The sequence below is a fragment of the Papaver somniferum genome, chromosome 1, assembly GCF_003573695.1.
Source record: "Papaver somniferum cultivar HN1 chromosome 1, ASM357369v1, whole genome shotgun sequence".
NCBI classification, from domain to species: domain Eukaryota; kingdom Viridiplantae; phylum Streptophyta; class Magnoliopsida; order Ranunculales; family Papaveraceae; genus Papaver; species Papaver somniferum.
Window position 1 is genome coordinate 139,653,830 of NC_039358.1, and position 22,097 is coordinate 139,675,926.

A 22,097-nucleotide genomic window follows, 5' to 3' on the forward strand; every position below is an offset into this window, starting at 1 on the left:
CTAGACGGAGCAACCTAATGGGTGTTTGCCTTACCTTGTGTGTCTATTGAATTGATTAAACTGTGAGTGGTGCATATGTTAGACCATCCAACTGAGATTAACAACTTTTCTATTTACAACTTCAACTAATAGTGAGTTGCCAGAAACCGAAAGAGCTTTGTCAGTATGTAAAATAGTTTTTAATAAGATTGATGTCATGAGAGCTTTGACTTCTTCTAGAATTACTGATGATGCTGGGTATGTATAGCATCTTCCACCTACATAATTCCATTCACAATCATAGAAGATAATTCCACCACCTGCAATAGGTAGTGAAGAGTGGAAAGAAGAATCTTACATAGTGTTAAAGCACTGCTCGGTCGAACTCGCATGCGTTGCTATCTTAAGCATGTTTGTCAATGTTAATGATCAAAACTATAAGTCTTGATTTCTAGTCTACTATTAGTTAAGTCTCGGACTAGGATAAAAAGTGTAGTTCAGCTCTAGACTCCATGTCGATCATCATACAAAGATGAAGAACTACTCAAGGAACTGGTGGAACTTCATCGACTAAAAGGTATGTGAAAACTTTAACTTATCTATCACTCAAAAGTCTATCTACTCTATCTCCTATCTTGAGACAAAAGTCGTATTGCTATATAGACTATGATTATACACATTTGCTATTTCGAGTCGAGTTTATCTTGCTTATCTATTTCTCAAAATATGTGTTGGTAAGCTTTCGCTTTGGCCAAGTTCATCTTTACTAGTGACGAAAGTCATATTAGTTTCAATTACTTGAAAATCGCTTTGACGAAAAATAGCTTGCGAACAACAACTATATAACGTCCTTTAAGAATGTTTCAATGATTGAAATGAGAGTTTAGAATATAACCTTGAAAGGATATAAACAAGGTGTGATAACTCATACGTGTGTAAGTCCTTATTCCTTGAACCAAAGTATGTGTACTTTGCTGCTCAGGAAAACCGAAAATGAAGTCCGTGTACCAGTACACGCACTGTCGGAAGTTCACATCCCGTGAATTTCTGTTGGAGTTTGTGAACTGAAAACAAACTTATTCCGGGTACTTAAGTCCGCGTACCAGTATGAGTACTTAAGTGGGTTAGTTTCTAAAAACGATTATTCGTGAACTTAAACTTATATAAACTAAGGAATGCATACTTGCAAACCGTGGCTATAAAGTTCATGAATTGATTCGAGTGAATCAAATCGTTTGTGCTTCGATTGTGTCTTATATTCTTCTATGAGATCTAAGCAATTGAACAACTCTCTAACTAGTTCTCTTGAGTCATTTGAACTAGTTATGGTTAAGATGAATATGGTTGATATGAAAGTGCTCATATGGCTAACCATTTGGTTAACTACTGTTGAACCAACTAAATGTACATGTTTGGGTACGGTTACACAAACCTAAATAAGCGTGCATTTCATATGTGTGTAACAAGCTAAGTTCGATCTAACAGTTGAAAGATATTAGCTTGAATCTAATCAGGTTTTCATCTAATGGTGAATATTGAATGCTTTTTTACTAAGCTAACATTGATTGCAAACCCTGATTTGAAAGACTATATAAATGAGAACTCTAGCAACTGGGAAACCTAATCCCCACACCTCCTGTGTGATACTAGTTGTATTAGCTAGAGTCGATTCTCCTTTAACCTTAGGATTATATCGAGACCCTGTAGGTTAACGACTTGAAGACTTCATTGGGATTGTGAAGCCAGACCCAACTATTTTCTCTGTAGTTGCGTGATCTGATCTTGCTGTTTCTATCGTATTTGAGTACAATCGTAAGATTGGATTGAGATTAATTTATACGATAGGCAAGATAGAAAAGTAGTCACAAACACCTTCGTCTCATCGTTTGTGATTCCACAATATCTTGTTTCGCTAGTCGATTAAGATTATTGTGAGGTGATTGATAATTCTAGGTTGTTCTTCGGGAATATAAGTCCGGGTTATCAATTGGTTCCTGTTCACCTTGATTTATCAAAAGATGGAACAAAAACTCGTAGGTATTTCTGTGAGAGAAAGATTTATCAATTACCGTAGACTTTTCTGTGTGATAAAAATTTGTTTATTAAAGTCTTCAACTTTGGGTCGTAGCAACTCTTAGTTGTGGGTGAGATCAGCTAAGGGAATCAAGTGCGTAGTATCCTGCTAGGATCAGAGACGTAAGGAGCGCAACTGTACCTTGGATCAGTGTGAGATTGGTTGGGGTTCAACTACAGTCCAGACCGAAGTTAGTTTGTAGTAGGATAGTGTCTGTAGCGGCTTAATACAGTGTGTGTTCAATCTGGACTAGGTCCCGGGATTTTTCCGCATTTGCAGTTTCCTCGTTAACAAAACTTTTGGTGTTTGTGTTATTTCTTTTCCACATAATATTTTGTTATATAATTGAAATATCACAGGTTGTGCGTTGAATCGATCAATTGGGAAATCCAACCTTTGGTTATTGATTGAAATTGATTGATCCTTGAACATTGGTCTTTGGTACCGTTCAAGTGATTTCTCTTGTATTCAATTAGACTCGCATATTTCTATTTGCTTGAGTAAGTATTGAATCGAGAAAGTGAGATATAACTCTTTGGTATAATTTTAAATTGAGTCTGACTGTCTAGTTGATTCTCTTAAAAGTATATTGGAGTTTGTCCATACAGATTGTTAAGCGAAATATTGGGTGTGGTTGTTAGACCCCCGCTTTTTCAATTGGTATCAGAGCAGGCAAACACGTTTAAGATTTTTTAAGTCTGTGTTTGTAGCGATCTGACTCTATGGACAAGAGTACTATCTCTGATAAACGCATCACCAGAAATAAAAGTTTTGTCTCGACTGTATCTATTAAAGACAAAGATTCGTCAATCTCAAATATAGACGAACCTAGTGTTCTGATGAGACAGACAGACACTGATATGTGTTATTCCGATAACCCTTCAAAAGAGTCTATCTCTATTAACGAAAGGGAAACAGCTTAAGAGAGTGAACTGACTTTGAATCTTGTTAGAATCCAGGCTGATAGGTTTAATCGGTTGAAAAATCATGTCAATGTTCTTCTTGGTGTAATAAGAGACTGTAAATCCAAAGAAAATACTGAAGATCATTCTTCATATATGTTACTCGAGGCGAGCCTCAAAAAGGATGCTTTGTAAATTGAACATCGCTTGAGTAAAATCTCAATTCAAGGATGCTCCAAGCGGTCTAATATACCATGTACTTCTACCACAACTGAAGGATTTCCAGTTCTAGAAGTAAAACCAGAATCCCTTCCTATTGGAAAAGATGTGTTAGTCATCTCCTCTAATCAAGGTTGTTCCACATCACATGGAAGGAAGAAATCTCCAAACGAGGTTGTTAAGACTGCACTATCTAATCACTCCGGTGATCAGAAAGTATGTTTCTTTTGCAAGGCAAAAGGTTTTGTTAAACAAAAGGGAATCTCTAGGTTGAATAAAAATTCCTTTGTTCAACTTCAACACACCTTGGATTTAATTCTCAAAGGGTTAACTGACACTCGTATGTCTAAACCAATTGGTTTTCGTACTTACCCTGTGTATGCTACCATGAAAGTCAGTTCAATGAGTTCCTCGAATACTCAGAAGCAGAACACACGTCTTAACAAAAATCTTCTAAGGAAAGATCAAGTTTTTTCTTCTGTTAAAAGAGGAGATAACGTTACCTTTGATGTGAACAATATTCCAGGAGAAAGGAAGAAAAATGATGATATGAGAAATAACCTGAAGGATATAATTGAAGGTTATAAAGAAACTGTCAACAGGTTGTCAACCGCCTCAAATCAAAATTCTTCTGGTAAGAACTCAAACCTTGTCTCGTATTATGATGACAGTAAGTTTTATGATAATTTATCACATCAAAAAGAATTCTTTCCTAGATTCGAAAGGAAAGAGAGATCCAACCATAAACACAGTTTATTTAATGAGCTTAGAGCTCATACTTGTGTCAATTAATCACAAGGATTGAAAACTTACTCATAAAAATCCTGTTGAGTAAGATGTGTTAATAACCAGGTATACTGTTGGAAAAATTGTTGTCTGTTTAGTTGAGTTATTTTCTTATCGTCCATAGCTAAACTATTGTCTGCAGACAACTTTGCTTAAAGTTTTGGTTGTGTCTGATGTTGTTCTTCTTTTGTTTTTGTTACAACTATGTTGTGTGCTCTAAATTATTTCTCTATGGAGATATAAAATTTTCTGAGCCAAAAAAAATCTTGTGATATTTTTCACATAGTAGAAATTATGTCTTGTCGTAAAAAAATAAGACTGGTTGCATACCTTTGTTGTTGGGTCAAGATTGTATTCGTACGAGTACCCGTGTTACTGTCACGAATCAATTTTTAGAAACCCTAAAAGTTACCTTCCCTAAGAAACCAGTTAATACCAAAACCCTTGAGTCTCCTACGCATACTCTGGGATTTTTTTTTTTGTGGCTTGTCAAGAATGTCTTCTTCTAACTCTAGCGGTTTTGCAAAAGGGTTTCTTGACAAAGGTATTGGTTTCGAGTCCAAGGGAAGGAAGAAAAGAACCCTAGCAGAAGATGATCATCCTAATGCCTCATGTTACTATGCCTATACACATCAGGATGTTGAGAATGAGGATATGGTTTCTGCTGAAGTGGTTCATGATCTTCTTAAATATTTCGAGGACGCAAAATTGCAGCTCGTTGATACTTTGAAGAGTCTTGATGTGTTAAGAACTGAGTTGAAAAAGGTTACTTCTGAACTTGGTCTCATAAAGACACATGTTAAAGATCTTCTCAATGAGGATATCTTCTCTGAAGAAGCAGTAGATGCTGTCAATCACAAGCTCAAAGACCTCAAGGCTCGTGAGGATTCTGAAACGTCTATTTGATTCCAGTTCGTGTTCAGTTTTGATGGTTTAAGTGTCTGTCCTCGTTCTTTAGCTTGTTGATTTTATTTTGTCTAGTAAATCTTCTTATGAGAATTTTATTCTTGTATTTTTTAGGAAGAATAACTAGAGTTTGGAATAGCCATTATTGTGATTACACACAGCTATTTCCAACGTTTTCATCTTCATTGTTTTTTAGGTTTATTTGTTTAAATTCTAAAATTGTTTGGAAGATGATTTTTGCAGTATTAATCTTTATGGTTTTATATATTGCAATTTGTTATGGGATATGCGTGTTTGCGTCCGTAAACTATGATTGTCCCATACTTTGCCAAAAGTTAAGTCTTTCACATGTCGATATGCAAGTATTGATAAAAGAATGAATGAACTTTTGACATTACAAAATTTAAGCCTATTGTATGTGATTATGCAAATATTGATGGAAGATAGGATGAACTTTTGTTTACGAGGATTATGTCTATTATATGTCATTGTGCAAACAGTGATGCAAAATAGGATGAATTCGTGTCTATTCCGCAGTATTGATCTTCCCTGATCCATACCTTTATGTATATACTGTACGGCTCCATAAGTTCTCTTATGTTGAGCATTTCTGATTAAATTAATCATGGGTTTTCTTGTGGTTAATTTAATTAAGTATTTTGGATTCAAATTCATATTCGTATGTGATTTGTTATGTCCAAAGAAATCCTTCTTTTCTTGTGAAAGTAAGGTCGCTCTTGTTGTTCTTTAGGGAATGACATTTTATGGGGGAGAGTTCTTAATTGAACTTGTACTTAATTGCCAAATCTTTGTGGGGAGTACGGCTGTGGAATATTATAGGGGTTATCTTGTGTCTTTATAAACTCCTTGATGAATGCATTTAGCTTCGGCTATATGAAGGCATCTAAAAAGTTGATATGTGCTTTCTTTTGGTCATGAAATGTCTCTATGGAAATTTCATTAGGATCCCACTAGTTTTCGTATCTTTGCCAATTTTATCGACAAAAAGGGGGAGAATTAATGTGTAGTTCACACTACAAATACATATGGTTTTCGGATCATTATGTGGGGGTGGGGTGGGATTTCCATGTGAGATGGAGTATTGACTAAGGGGGGGTGATACATATCACCATAGTATTTTTGTCGAAGTTGTGATACAATTGAACTTTGATTATGTGTAATAATACTATGACACTGTGTAACAATGATTGAGAACTCTTGTTTTCTCATTGTTATAGCTACGGATTTTCAACAACGATGATGCTAAACTTACAACCTTTGGAATCATTGGAGTACTTGGAAGTGACGAAGATTTCGAGTAATGTTGGAGAACCAAGGAGATCATGCATGTGGAAGAGAAGCTACAAAAGTTTATTTATTTATTTTGTATTCCATATGTATTGATAGTTTTGTCACTACAAAGGGGGAGATTGTTAGAGCACTGCTCGGTCGAACTCGTATGTGTTGCTATCTCAAGCATGTTTGTCAATGTTAGTGATCAAAACTTGAAGTCTTGATTTCTAGTCTACTATTAGCTAAGTCTCGTACTAGGATATAAAGTGTAGTTGAGCTCTAGACTCCATGGCGATCATCATACAAAGACGAAGAACTACTCAAGCAACTGGTGGAACTTCATCGACTAAAAGGTATGTGGATACTTGAACTTATCTATCACTCAAAAGTCTATCTACTATATCTCCTATCTTGAGACAAAATCCGTATTGCTATATAGACTATAATTATACACATTTGCTATTTCGAGCAGAGTTTATCTCGCTTATTTATTTCTCGAAATATGTGTTGGTAAGATTTCGCTTTGGCCAAGTTCATCTTTACTAGTGGCGAAAGTCATATTAGTTTCAATTACTTGAAAATCGATGTGACAAAAAATAGCTTGTGAACAACAACTATATAACGTCCTCTAAGAATGTTTCAATGATTGAAATGAGAGTTTAGAATATAAACTTGAAAGGATATAAACATTGTGTGATAACTCATACGTGTGTAAGTCCTTATTCCTTTAACCAAAGTATGCGTACTTTGCTGCTCAGGAAAACCGGAACTGAAGTCCGCGTACTAGTACGCTCACTGTAAGAAGTTCACATCCCGTGAATTTCTTTTGGAGTTTGTGAACTGAAAACAAACTTATTCCGGGTACTTAAGTCCACGTACCAGTATGCATACTTAAGTGGGTTAGTTTCTAAAAACGATTATTCGTGAACTTAAACTTATATAAACTAAGGAATGCATACTTGCAAACCGTGGCTATAAAGTTCATGAATTGATTCGAGTGAATCAAATCGTTTGTGCTTCGATTGTGTCTTATGTACTTATATGAGATCTAAGAAATTGAACAACTCTCTAACTAGTTCTCTTGAGTCATTTGAACTAGTTATGGTTAAGATGAATATGGTTGATATGAAAGTGCTCATATGGCTAACCATTTGGTTAATTACTGTTGAACCAACTAAATGTACATGTTTGGGTACGGTTACACAAACCTAAATAAACGTGCATTTCATTTGTGTGTAACAAGCTAAGTTCAATCTCACGGTTGAAAGATATTAGCTTGAACCTAATCAGGTTTTCATCTAACGGTGAATATTGAATGCTTTGTTACTAAGCTAACATTGATTGCAAAACCTGATTTGAAAGATTATATAAATAAGAACTCTAGCAACTGGGAAACCTAATCCCCATACCTCCTGTGTGATACTAGTTGTATTATCTAGAGTCGATTCTCCTTTAACCTTAGGTTTCTATCGAGACCCTGTAGGTAAACGACTTGAAGACTTCATTGGGATTGTGAAGCCAGACCCAACTATTTTCTCTGTAGTTGCGTGATCTGATCTTGATGTTTCTATCATATTTGAGTACAATCGTAAAATTGGCTTGAGATTAATTTCTCCGATAGGCAAGATAGAAAAGTTGTCACAAACACCTTCGTCTCATCGTTTGTGATTCCACAATATCTTGTTTCGCTCGTCGATTAAGATTATTGTGAGGTGATTGATAATTCTAGGCTGTTCTTCGGGAATATAAGTCCGCGTTATCAATTGGTTCTTGTTCACCTTTAATTATCAAAAGACGGAACAAAAACTCGTAGGTATTTATGTGGGAGACAGATTTATCTATTACCGTAAACTTTTCTATGTGATACAGATTTGTTTATTAAAGTCTTCGACTTTGGGTGATAGCAACTCTTAGTTGTGGGTGAGATCAGCTAAGGGAATCAAGTGCGTAGTATTCTGCTGGGATCAGAGACGTAAGGAGCGCAACTGTACCTTGGATCAGTGTGAGATTGATTGGGGTTCAACTATAGTCCAGACCGAAGTTAGTTTGTAGTAGGAAATTTACTATCTAAATATTCTATAGGATCACTATCAAGTAATGCGGAGTTAATGTAAAGTGCAATTTACTTTAATTATAATAAAACAATTATAATGCAGAAAAGTAAAGTAAATGATACAACGAGATTTTGTTAACGAGGAAACTGCAAATGCATAAAAACCCCGGGACTTAGTACTGTAGGACAAAGTCAGATGAACCAATTCTAAACTCGTTTGGAAGTGTGGCAAATAGGTTTCAAGGTTGTAAGTGTGAAAGAGAACTTACAAAGCAAGGATGTCGACATACTTTGAACACGTGCTATGAATGTGTTTATGGGTGAAAACTATTCCTGCCGAATTTGGTAATTTGGGGTGTGTGGATGAGGAATGAATCTAAACCCTAAACAAATGCACTGCACGGGAGTGCTTTGTGATTCGAGAAATCAATATGTACGATTCTGGCCTAAACCAAGAAATGGCTGTTCCAGACTTGCTTCGGTCACAAAGTGAAGGATATGGGGTTGATCTTAAGAAGGGAAGCGAAGAAGGTGTTGAGATTGTGAAGGTGTTGGCTATGTATGACTTGTATCAGAAAGCTGAACTGGCTTGCAGAATGTAAGTTATCAGTTCCGGTGTTTGAATACAGTTGTATCAACACTTGCTTCTGTTGTCTTGTCTTGTTTGAAAATAGGGAGGAGAACCTATTTATACAAGTCATTGAGCATAACCCAGTATCTCATGGGAAGTGGAGAAAGTGGAGTGATGAAGTAGTGGAGTGGCGTGTGTTAGTGTTACACAATCAGTCTTGCCCACTTCTCCCATCATCACTATCCGTCCATGACTTCCTGACACGTTCTTGTGATGGTACGTTGTGCGCTGCACGCTGTAAACCGCCAGACTAACACCCCAGTATGTATCCCCCGGTTTGTGACATGATTGATGTCTCGAGTGTGTGGATCGTGGGACCCACAGAAAGCAGCATGTGATACTAAATTAAACAACTAAGTTATTTAGGAAGTCGATACCTATGAAGTATCGTGTGTATTCTATGCAAGTAATGCATCGAATATACTCAGTATGTATGAAGCATCGCTGTTTTAAGGCTTAATGGAGTAAGTCACGATTAAGCGTCTTAAAATACATGTGTGTCTAGCCATCTTCAAGTGATCGTTTGGGGCTGTACAGGTTAGTCCTGACTTGACCAATTACTTGGTGTGGTAGAGTGGCGGATGGTAATCACCACAACACCTCATTGACCAGTTAACTCCTGACCAGGGTTGTATAACCAAGCAGGTGAAGTTGAACGGACGAGATGATCTTTGAGACACTCATCTGCGACCGTTGGTGGAATTAGGGTTTATGAAGAGGTGCGCAAGCATCACTCTTCAGCTTGGTCGAAACCAAGCTTGGGACGCAATTTTGGCCTGGACGATCGTGCATGTGTGTAGACGACATGCCGGTTTAGGCGCCCATACCTCATTGTCTCATGAAAGTGTGATCTAAGCCACTCAATTTTTCCGACGAAGTTGAGTGGTTGAGATCAATTTGCGACAGAAATCCGGTGCCGCAAAATCCGCACGTCATGCCAACTTCGGGGGCGCGTTTCGAGACGACCAAGCTTGGTCGGTCTTGGCCGATTAGTATGGTATACGGTCGGTGGGCTGGTGTACACGTCCATACCTTAATACTCCATAGAAACGTGATCTGAGCCACTCAATTTTTCCGGCAAAGTTGAGTGGTCGAAATTAGTTTGCAATTGGGAGGTGTGACCACGCCTAGTTTGGGCGTGCGAATCGAGACGACCATGCATGATATGCCTTGGTCGATCGGGTGTGGAGATAGGTGGGCCCATAGTGATCGTGTTGATACTCACTGGACCTGCTTAATCGACTCCTAGACCCTTCGTTCGATCAGGTGAAAATGGACGCTCGTGATCGAAAACCCTAATTAGGGTTTTGCCAGCCGTGCGTCATGCCTTGTTTGGGCGCACGAATTGGGACGACCATCCATGTTTGGTCCTGACCGATCGGTCATGTATGTAGACGGGCACACGGTGTTTGTGTTGACATGCTCTGGGTCCTTTGAATCTACATCTACACCCTCCATCTATGCCTGCGAAGATGGATGGTTGAGACTGATTTGCGACACATGTAATGTGCTGCAAACCCTAATTTAGGGTTTCTCGTCCACACTGCTTTGGCTGGACGAATTGGCAAGCCATGCTACCCTTTTGGGGAGGCCGACCATGCGGGGTCCGCATTGGTCCGGTGTTGAACATTCCAATACCTGCTTGAGGGTTATGAATTCGATCTAAGCCATCCAATCATGCTGGTGAAGTTGGATGGTCGTGATTGTTTCTGAGACTGATATGGACAGTCCAGATGCTCAATTGGGCTAGTATAATACACCGAGAGATGTATGCTTAATCGGGCTAGTATAACACACCGAGAGCGGCAGCCTGTACGAGTATTTCGTATATGCTTCATTATTAACGCTTGGAGATTCGTGTTGCTCTTCTGAGAGCAACACTCAGTCGTCATGCCGCACGAATAATGAGAGTTCAGCGGGAAATACAAGGCTAATCGTGTATTGATTGAGAATGCTATAAATTCACAGGGTATATGGGATTGTTGCTACATGCTCCAACCTGGATGGATTAGTAAAGTGAAGAAGTATTCATCACTTATTAGTGGCTCTGTCCTTTGTAGGATGTCAAGGCATAATTTTGGATTTTACAATTTTATCCCTGAACTAAAATCCACCATCAACAAAATGTTTATTATTTAATTGTTCAAAGTTATTCCTTAATATCTAAGGGAAGAGAATCCCAGGATCGAAACATAAATAAGTTAAGAATCTTTTAATTAAGGTATTTAACTTCATTTTGTAGGGAAATAAGAATTAGTAATGTGCATTTACTAATTAGAGATTTTCCGAGAGATTTCGATCATTATTTTTGGACAGAGCATTTCCAGGAATTATGAAAACCGAATTTGTGATTTAATGAATATCTTGAGAATATTTTCGGTTTTGGAAATTCCTTGGTGTCCAAACTTCCTTGTCTATAAATACTTGAAGTTTGCCTTTCTAGCAAACTAATCCTTCGTAACAACATGCTTCCTCTTTGTTGTGTTGTTACTGGTGTAGCCGCCTATGCGGAGAGGAGAGTAACCTAATTAGGCAAAATCTCTTACGGCCGCGCAGTTTAAAGTCTTCTTTGGGATTGAGAAGCTCTAGCGTGTACCGTTGGTGGGAAACTAGATAATTGCGGTTTATCTTTTGTTTTCATTGATTTGATTGAATAACGGTGGTTGAAATTTGATTGCACCTAGTTTGTTTATGCTTGAGAATCTTCTCTTCTGATATAAGATTCACTCAAACTAGTTCAGAGTTTCGACATGGATCTTTAGACTATTGTTAGTTCTAAAGACGATCTTGTGATAATCCATTGTTAACAGACTCCGTTCTGTGTGTGATTGATCACAAGAAATTCAAGTGATTGTGTGCAGGTTATTATTGAAGATCAAAGAAGATTTGAAGACGAAGAAGATATTGAAGATTTCTGATTTATGGGTTCATAATCTTTAGTGTGCACAATACTTGTTTCGGTAAAAGAGGATCCAATTAATAATCGGTTTATCCTTGTGATAGATTGGATTGATTAATTGAGTTGATCGGCATCAACACAATTCTTTGGATTAATAGTGTTGTTGGTTTAATCTTAAACGATTACTTCGGTAATTGAATATAAGATAGATCTAAGAACCCGACGAAGGAGTTTATGTTAAGATAAACAGAAGAGCTTTTGTCCGACTCATATCACTTGGTTGAATAAAGTTGATACCAAACAGATTTTTTGTTGCTTTAATGTTTGGAATACGAACCAAAGGAATTGTTCCAAGTACGTGACTAAGGTCGGAGGTGTGGGAATACATACGGAACTAGGTGAACTATAGGTTTAGTTGCTTGGTCTCAACTATACGAAGTTAGGTGTAATTTTGTGTAGCGGCTTAATCCTGAGAGTATTCAATTCTGGACAAGGTCCCGGGGTTTTTATGCATTTGCGGTTTTCTCTTTAGAAAAATCTTGCTGTGTCATTTACTTTATATTTCCGCATTATAATTGTTTTATTATAATTAAAGTAAATTACACAAACGTTAATTCTTATTTATTACTTAAAAAGTGAATCCTATTGTGTTTGGTTAAGTCCGAACCTTTTTATCAAGTAACATACTTCGTTGTTGTATTGTCTCGATCTCGTATCCATAGACGATCACACGAAGTGTGAACCGATTAGTTGTATTGTCTCGACTCAGTCCATAGACAATCACTTTCGGAGAAAGGACTTATAGGTAGGAAAAGTTTTAGCTTGAGGTATATTTGGGTACCCTCTCCTTTTCAATTGGTATCAGAGCAGGCAAACACGAAAAGATCTAACAATTTGTGTTTGGTGCGATCCAACCTATAAGAATTGAATCTAATGTATGATTCAGTTAACGTTATGCAAGAGTATGAATACTCAAAAGTTGAAGATGTTACTACTTCGTTGACTCATGATCCAGGAGTTACGAAAACATCTATGTCTATCTCTGATGAAAGAGAAGATGTTGATAAAGAGTTGATAAAACTCCTAAAGCCTATACAATCTCTGTCTTCTAAAGTACTCATTTTAAAGACAGAGTCAAATCTTCTTAAACAGGAGATCAGAGAAAAAGACATTCAACTGAATTGTCTAGCCAAAGAGAAAATGGATCTCACTGTCAAACTAGAGGCTCTTGGTAAATATCTTACAGATAAAGAGACACGCCTATGATTCTAAATAATGATGTTGTTGTGATTTCTTCTGATGAGGAAAATAAAAGTCCTTGCTCGACTTTTACAGATTGTGACAAAACCGGTTTAATCACATCTGAAACAGATCAAGATGATGGTAGTTTGCCTAACTACATCAAGTTGGAAGAGGATGAGAAACCAGATTCTAGATCTACTGATGATCAAACGAAATCTTGTCCAAATGAACTTTGAACCGATTCCGTGGTGATTGTAAGGAATACAATTTTCAGTCACTTGACAGGAAACTTATACTTCTTCAACATACGGTGGTAAAAATTTTGAAGGAAGTTTCTTGTCTTACAAAACTGAAAGATTATTCCTCAGTAAAAAGACAGATTATACCACATCCCGATAAGATCACTCAAAAAAATCAGAGGAAAGAGTTGATAATCGCTTCTGAAAAAAGGTTCCTCCGCACCCATATCGAAACAATTCTGTTTTTGATAAGGAACGACTTCAGAAGGAAGAGAAAGGGAAAATCTCTGCCAAAAGAAACAATCAGGAATTTTCGATAGTTGTTTCAGACAATCACACTAATGTGGAAAATAAGGAAGTCCTTAGGATGAGAAAATCTTATGAGAATCTCATTGAAAGAATTAAGAGATATTTATCTATCTCTGAGAATTCTCACATTACTACGTTTTCTCCACATGATCATATCTCTCTAATTAGAAAAGATCATCGTCTTGGGAGAAAATACCTTGGGCAGAAATTCCTGAAGAGAAACATGAACTATTGTAGATGGTGGATTTTCGACAAAGGATAAAATCGTAAACTCATAATTATACGAAGCTCTGATTCAGCAATCAAACGTGAGTATCGAGACACGGGTCTCTCATCGAATTCTCAACGGAGAATACTTTCTCTCAGAGTACATGTAGATATGTAGTCTCACGACTGGACAACGGCATATCTCATGAATACTGAATACTTTCAGTGATTATTTCTATATAGTATCACGAGATGAACGGCTCCTAGACAGCTTGCTCTGCTAGTATAGAGCGATAACGTCTTCAGGAACAAACAACAAGTTTACCCTAACTATATAAAGGATATGACTTACCGACAAACTCATATCGAGATAATTAATGCTCCTAGACAGCTTGCTCTGCTAGTATAGAGCCACAAAGCTAATTAATCCTAATTAAGATTAATTCTGTCGTGACATTCACTACTGAACTCCCAGAATAATCTATTATTGCTCCTATTCCATGGTCGAATCCACGACTGGTCCCATGGAATGGCAATAAACAATTGTTCTGATTCTATGATCGAATCCACAGCTTGATCTCATAGAATAGGAATAACTATATTATCTCATTACTCCGATTTCATGATCGAATCCACAACTGGTCTCATAAATGGTAATAGATAAATCTTAATTACTCTGATTCTATGGTCGAATCTACGATCCTATGAAATGGTAATGCTCACTTTATTATTCTGAATTCGTAGTCGAATCCTCGGCTGATCTTACGAATTAATAATAAACATCTTATTGCTCAGTTTTGTGAATTATTCTCCACCGAGTTCCACAATTAGTAATAAATAATCAAAAACCGGGCGTCTGAGCTACCTCTAAGTAAGCCCCGATTCAAATGGTGAAGGTGTATTCAACGACGATACACTAACAGTCACCTCACGAATGAGTATTTCAAAAATACAACGAAACGATGAACCTATACAAAATAGAGAAGAAAATAATAAATAATTAAAAAATATTGACCAGGGTGCTGGGAGCACGGACACACGACCGACCGACCGTGTCGTGGTCAATCCCACGCCAGTTTTATATTTTTAATGCATTTTTATTATTTTCCATGATTAGATGAAAATTCTCTCATTTTTTCAAATCTCCTTCGTCTCGAGGAAACTCCTCGGTTTCATGGTACTTCCATAAATCCATAAAAAATAAAATATAAAATTAAGGAAAGGAGTGTGGGGCGTGACCATTGGCCAACTGGCCCTACACCCCACGGTTCCTTATTATTTTATTATTATTATTATTATTATTATTTCTCTAATTTCATGAAAAAACTCCTTGATTTCATGGTATTTTTGCACAAATCATCATATAATAATAAATAAAATAAAATAATGAAAAACTTGTGGGACCGGACCACTAGCCGGCCGGGCCATGCCCTAGTCGGTCCCACAGCCCTTTTCTTTATTATTTTATTATTATTTATCCTATTTTTCCTTGAATTCATCAAATTCCTTGATTTTATGGTATTTCTCTCAAATTAGGAAAAATTCCCTCAAATCATCAAAAATACCTAAAAATATTAAAAAATTATGAAAAACTCGTGGGACCGGTCCATAGCCGGCCGGCCATGCCTCCATGGTCCCACACACCCATGTTTTTATTATTTTAATATTTTTCTTCCATGAAAACTCCTTCAATTCATGGAAACTCCCTAAATTCATCAAATTTCTCAAAATTCATGAATTTTTCATAAAATCATCAAAATATTATAAAATTAAGGAAAAGGCACCACGGGACCGTGGTCACGACCGGCCAACCATTCCTTGACCACGGCGGTCCCACGCCTCCTCATTCCTTAATTTATAATTATTTTTCATCATCTCATGGTGTTTTCCTCAGTTTCGTCGAAACCCTAATTTTGGCACATTTTCTCGAATGGATGCTCAATTGCACGCCAAAAAATATCAAAATTCTCAGGACTGAGACGCGGACGCCTTGGGGACACGAGCACGCTATCTTGACAGACCAAGATTGGCTCTTTGGCTCACGGAAGCCGGTCCCATCAATTTTCACAGTTTTGACCTAATTTGCACAATTGCTCGTATTAGGTCCAAAACTCTTCCAAACACTTTGGATTTTCATGAAGTGATCGTCAGGCAGTCACGTGACAACCCAGGGCCGATTTCATGACTTCATGGTCGGTCCCTCGCCTCGTCATAATTAATTAGGTTTTCTCACCTAAGGCTCAGAGGAGTATTTTGAACAAATGATTAAGCCAGCATTTAATCATTCTTCCACCAACAAATCGTCAACTCTTTAGGAGTTCTTCGTATTTTATCACGTGAGCATATGTAAACTACATGGTTGATCCACGGTCCCATGTAGTCGCTCCCTCCTTCATCCCATGGTTAAACTTCTGACGAATCATCAATTGATCAAATTAGGGTTTCTGAATCCAAGGATCCTCATTCCAGATTCCAACCTTAATAATTTTACGACGGCCTCATGGTCATTAATTTTATTAATTATGCTCGGTTTTACACCAGTGTTCTAATTAATATTTTTAGTATGCTGCCAATAAGCCATCAGATGAGCAACACATGCTCAGACGATCAAATATTCAACAATTCATCACATGAGCAACACTTGCTCAGATGATAAATATTTGCTCAAACCAAGGAATATTGGTTCAACAATCAATATTCAACGATCCATCGAATGAGCAATACTTGCTCACTTCATCGTAAGAACTATACCTCTGTCTCATGACATGTTCAATTCATGAGTTTCAGAACATCATGTTCAACTCAGCAACTGCATGGACTCATCGTCTCATTAAACCACGAAGTCATCAATTGACTAACAAACCACGAGATGTCAATCGTGTGACTTGGGGGGATATCACTTAGGGTTTTGGTCTGGCGGTCTACGACACGTGTGTTCAAACACACGATGGAATGTGAACAAGTCGTGCAATCAGTTGAAGGAATTCACGAAGTAGTGGGTGGAAAGTCGACCAAGTCTTCACACGTTGAGCAAATGGTTTCAAACACGATCTCCACTTCCCCACTCCTTGATTCCATCAACTGTCACACTTCATGGAATCATGGTGTCTAAAATTCCAGCAATATAAATAAGTCTATGAATCATGATTGAATTATCGGCATCATCAGTATCATCAATCTCACGTCAAATTGACAACACGAGATCATCAACTCATCAATTGAGAAACTACTCTCAATTGAGCAATTTCAATCACTCAGAGCTTATCATATTCATAATTCACACACCCACAATCTTTGATTACCATTGATTCCACACATTTCTCAGCTTCCCTCCTACATATCAACCCATCCTCTCTTGTGACCGAATTTACTCTGAAACGGTCATTGTCTTGATTTAGGCCGGAGTACTACAGATTGATCTCTCGAATCTAAAGAACCCCCTTTGCAGCGGTGCATCTGTGTGAGGTTTAACATTTTGCTTGGTTCGAGGAGTCTCCTCCGTACGGTCGTCTCCTCAATTCCTTAAAAACCAGCAAATCGTTTTTCCCCATCTACAACTATGTTTCGTATATTCACTGTAAGCTGGGAAAAGCTTACTCCGATGCAACTTAGTTGTATCAAAATTATGCATTCTCATCCTTTCCGTGCTCATAATCTTGGTTGGGAAAGGCACAATAAAACAGGAGCACATTGGTTTTGTTTAGTTGTTTATCAGAAAAATTCTGTGACACTGTATGGGTAGCTGCGAATCCGTGGTTGTCTGAAAAATGTTCATGTTTAACATGATCTTCCGAAAAGAAGTTTTATTTAGAATTTTCGAATTTTAATAAACGTTCCAGCTTGAGAAATTCAGACTAAGGAAACGAAATATATTCCTTTATATCTTCGGATTCTCCAGAGGTCTTTTGGTCCGAAAGTTGTCTCTTTTAAAAGGAGAAACTTTCTCTTTCCTGTATTCGGAAACCTTGATCAATCCTTTTATATTTATTTATTCATAACCGAGCATGCCTCCAATAACTCGCAGTGTCTCAAAGGCCAATAAGGAGGAAGCTCAATAGGTTAAGGATTGTCAAGGAATCAATACAGAGAGGAAGAAGAAAGTCATATCAAACATCATGTCTGATTATGACTCTGATAGTTCAGTTGGATCACAAGATGAGTCATGTCTGTTGGCTTACAACCTACAAGATCCAACCAAAACCAAGTGGATCCGTTCTGCTAGTATGATTGACTATATCCATGGTTTTGAGGAACTAAGAACCAATCTCATTATAACGGTTCGAAATCAACATTGGCTCAAAGATAAGATTGAGGAAACAAAAGTTGATATAGCTGATATGAAGATTCAAGTTGAAAGACTTGAGAAACAAGAAGTGGTTGCAGATAAGTCTCTTGAGACATGCTTTAAGAGTTTGAACACTAAAGAGACCTCAGTGAACAACAAGAGCACCTCTAGAGATTAAGTTATTTATTGTATTACTTAATCCAGAAAAATAGACATCAATTTTTGATTTCTTTCAATGATTTTATTGGTCTATTATGAATAAAACTATTATGACTAAAATTATTTGATTTATAATTTTTCTTGTGATAGTTTCAGGTTTACATAGTATGTGCTTGAATGCTTTTATCTTATTGTTATGTATGTTTATGAGATGTATGATTTAGGTTTTACTACCTTAATATTCGATCTCATATATTATGAACCCTTGTGGTTTGGGTGACTTTTTGATTTAGCAGGATTAAGTTCTAGCCCATTGTTGATGGTGGATTTTCAAGAAGGGTCAAAACCGTGAAATCATGATACTGCATGTTTCTGACACGGCTCTCAGGCATGTGACGGTTCATATTTTACGAGTCATGATGAATATGTTTAAAGCCTCCACTAGATGAGCGTTCGATGCCTCGCATTTCATCATGCCCTCTATGTAGAATAACATAATTGGGTGGTTCTCCGTAAGATTGAGAGCATTAACGCCTTCAGGACGTCGGTGATACTCGTTGTTCCTTGACTACATGAGAGAGACCCCATCTACATAGAAGAACGATTGGGCGGTTCTCCGTAAGATTGTGAGCAATAACGCCTTCAGGACGTCGGTGACACTCACTGTTCCCTGACTATGTAGAGAGACCGTGTATAGATACAGGCGGTTCTCCGTAAGATTGAGAGCATTAACGCCTTCAGGACTTTGACAACACTTGCTGTTTCCTGACTATGCACCTTTCAGAACGGGTATGACGATTTAACTGGCTAATATCCCTTCTGCAGTAGATTAATTCTACCGTGACATTCGCCACTGAATTCCTAGAAGATAATCTATTTTATCTCATTACTCTGATTCCATGGTAGAATCCACGACTTGATCTCATGGAATGGTAATAGATAATTATCTTATCTCATTACCCCGATTTCATGATCGAATCCACGGCTGATCTCATGGAATGGTAATAGATAATTTTGTTATTCTGAATTCATGGTCGAATCCACGGCTGACCCTATGAATTGATAATAAATAACTACACACCTTTATTAATCAGTTTCATGAATCATTCTCCACTGAATTTCATTAATTAGTAATAAATACTCAACAAGCGGGCATCTGGACTATCACTGAGTAAGCCCCAAGAAAATGGTGCAAGTGTACTCGACAATGATGCACGACCGAGCATCCGAATGCACGAACGAGCATTCGAAAATATGGACAAACGAGGAATCCTACACAAAACAGGAGAGACAAAATAATAATATTAAAATAATAAAAAAGAGGCGCTCATGGGCCGGGCCCACCGGCTGGCCGGCCATGCCTTAGTCATGGCCGGTCCCATGCCTCTTCCATTATTTTTCCTTATTTTGTTATTTTCATGAACTCATGAAAAACTCCTTAATTCTAGCAACTTTCCTTGTTTGAGCAAAACTCACGGTTTCTCCATATTTTCATGGTTTCATGAGGAAAAATAATATAAAATAGGGAAAGGTGTCGCGGGACCGGGCAACCTAGCCGGCCGGCCATCCCCTGGCCGTGGCCGGTCCCACACCTTGCAATCCCTTATCCTTTCATGATTATTATTTCCCTAATCTCATGAAACTTCTCCGTTTCAACAAAACTCATGGTTTCTCCATAATTTCACGTTTTCATGAAAAATCATTGTTATGAAAAGATATGAGGTTTGTCTCCATGATAGCCAGGGCTATCAGACGGACATCATTCAGCGGGGACCCCTATCCTGTGGTCGGGAAGCTCCGGATTGGTTTTTCCATTGGACGGCCAGGAAAACTTCCGGTATTGTTAAGTGGGTCGCGTGTGGGTAAAAATATATGATTTGGTTACTTAGATATATACAAAGAAAAACTTTGTGTTCATCGTTCTGGATCTTTTTGTACCCTAAACCTAGACCTCTCTCCCTCTCTCCGTGTTCCCCAGTTTCGGCAGCATACAAGAAAAAAATAGAAATAGATAAATCTACAGTTTGCATTGGTGCTATTATCAACCCCATTAGATAAATAAAAAACCAAAAAATATTCATGGTTTGACGGAAGTATTGTCCACCTGAGACGGTGTTATTAACGTATAGTTAAGTATTTGGTGTACACATGGTGTAAAGATATTTTTTAGGTTAAAACTCTGACAAAAGTGTTGTCCACCTACTTTTTCGTCAACGACGTTACTAACATACGGTTAAATACTTGATGTAAACTAAGTGTAACCCAATTTTTTATATTTTCACCAATAAAGTTATGCCAAGTTTCCTCACCGTAGCTTCTACATTAGAAAAGGCCTATTTCGACTAATAGGAAGCGAGGGTTTCATCACCGTTCAACGTGAGAGATTTATTTGTCAAGGCCTTTAAAGGGAAGATGTGCTCATTGATTAGGGATTTTATTAAGAAGGCACAATTGGGGATACTCTCATAAATTGGGGATACTAAAAAATAAAAATATAAAAAACATATTGAAATAAATTAAGAACCCCTTATCCAATTAATTTTGATAATGGCTAATTTGGGGGATACTTTGAAAAATTTCTGGGTTTACCATTTGGAGATCTGAAGCTTCTAAAGCAGGGGGATTTAGTTCCTTCACTGCTACTAGAAAATGACGAACATACTCAAAGTACCGATATGCAAACAATGGCCAAACTCCACCACCTGACTACAAAAAAAAGACATGACCATTCTTTAAACATGACGAGACCAATACAACCTCCGATGGATGCTTTGACGTTGATAATCAATTTACTGGTCTAGATAATTGCATTGTTACTTTATTCTTCGGATATTGATTTGATTGACTAACGGTTGGTGAAACTTTGATTGCACCTAGTTTGTTTATTCTTGAGAACCTTCTCTTTTGATATAAGGCTCACTCAAACTAGATCAAAGTATCGACGGGATCTTTAGAACAATTTTTGGATCTAAAGACATCATGTGATAATCCATTGTTAACACACTCCATTCTGTGTGCGATTGATCACAAGAGTATTCAAGTTGTGTTGTGAAGGTTATTATTGAAGATAAACGAATATTTGAAGACGACGAAGATTTTGTTATTATTTTTCGTATATTGCGAATTGTGTGAACAAACCTTGATCGACTAGGATCCAACTAGAATCGTGTTTATCTTTGATAGATTTGCTTCAAAATTGTGGTGCAATTAAATTTTGAGGAAAGTAACAATATCAATATTGTGTTTTCGTATAATGACTAATGAGTAGATTTCGTTTTCCTCATTCTATATAAGCTCTAACGAGACAATTGAATGAACACACGCAGAAAATTAGAAGAACTTTAAGTACGAAGTGTTAGAGCATAGCTCGGTTGAACTCACCAAGCTTGGTATGTCAAGTTTGGTTGTCATATTTTAGTGTGTCAAAACTTATCTAAAGTCGCTTGATTATATACTAGAGTCAACTTCGTTTAGGTTAGACTAGAAAGTCTAGGAATGTTAAGACATACAAGTATTACTCTGAAGACCTGGAGAATGTGAAGAAGAAGCGAACTACAACGACAACATAATCCTTCCTCTTGAGGTTAGTAATATTGACTTGAATTTTTTCATTCCTAACGTATCTTTCAAGTGGTGTTATATTGAAAACATAACTGCGAAACTGTATATACTGTATATATTGTATAATACTCTAGTTATGTGACATGGTCATATTTGTATGATCATAGTATTAGGGAATTAGACTACGAAGTATAACGCTTATCTTTTGAACTTCATAGATATGACATCGACATAATCTTGTATGTATTGTTATGATTATGTGAATGGGTTATGGTGAATATTTCATCTTATGAAACAATGGTTATAGAAACAACCTTGTGGATTTCGTCTCCCATGCAACAAATCGAATGCAG

General features: G+C 37.3%; 1 pseudogene; it reads left to right on the forward strand.

Moving 5' to 3' along the window:
• The window catches only part of LOC113351447, a 31,380-nt pseudogene that overhangs the window by 229 nt on the left and 9,054 nt on the right, over positions 1-22,097 (forward strand).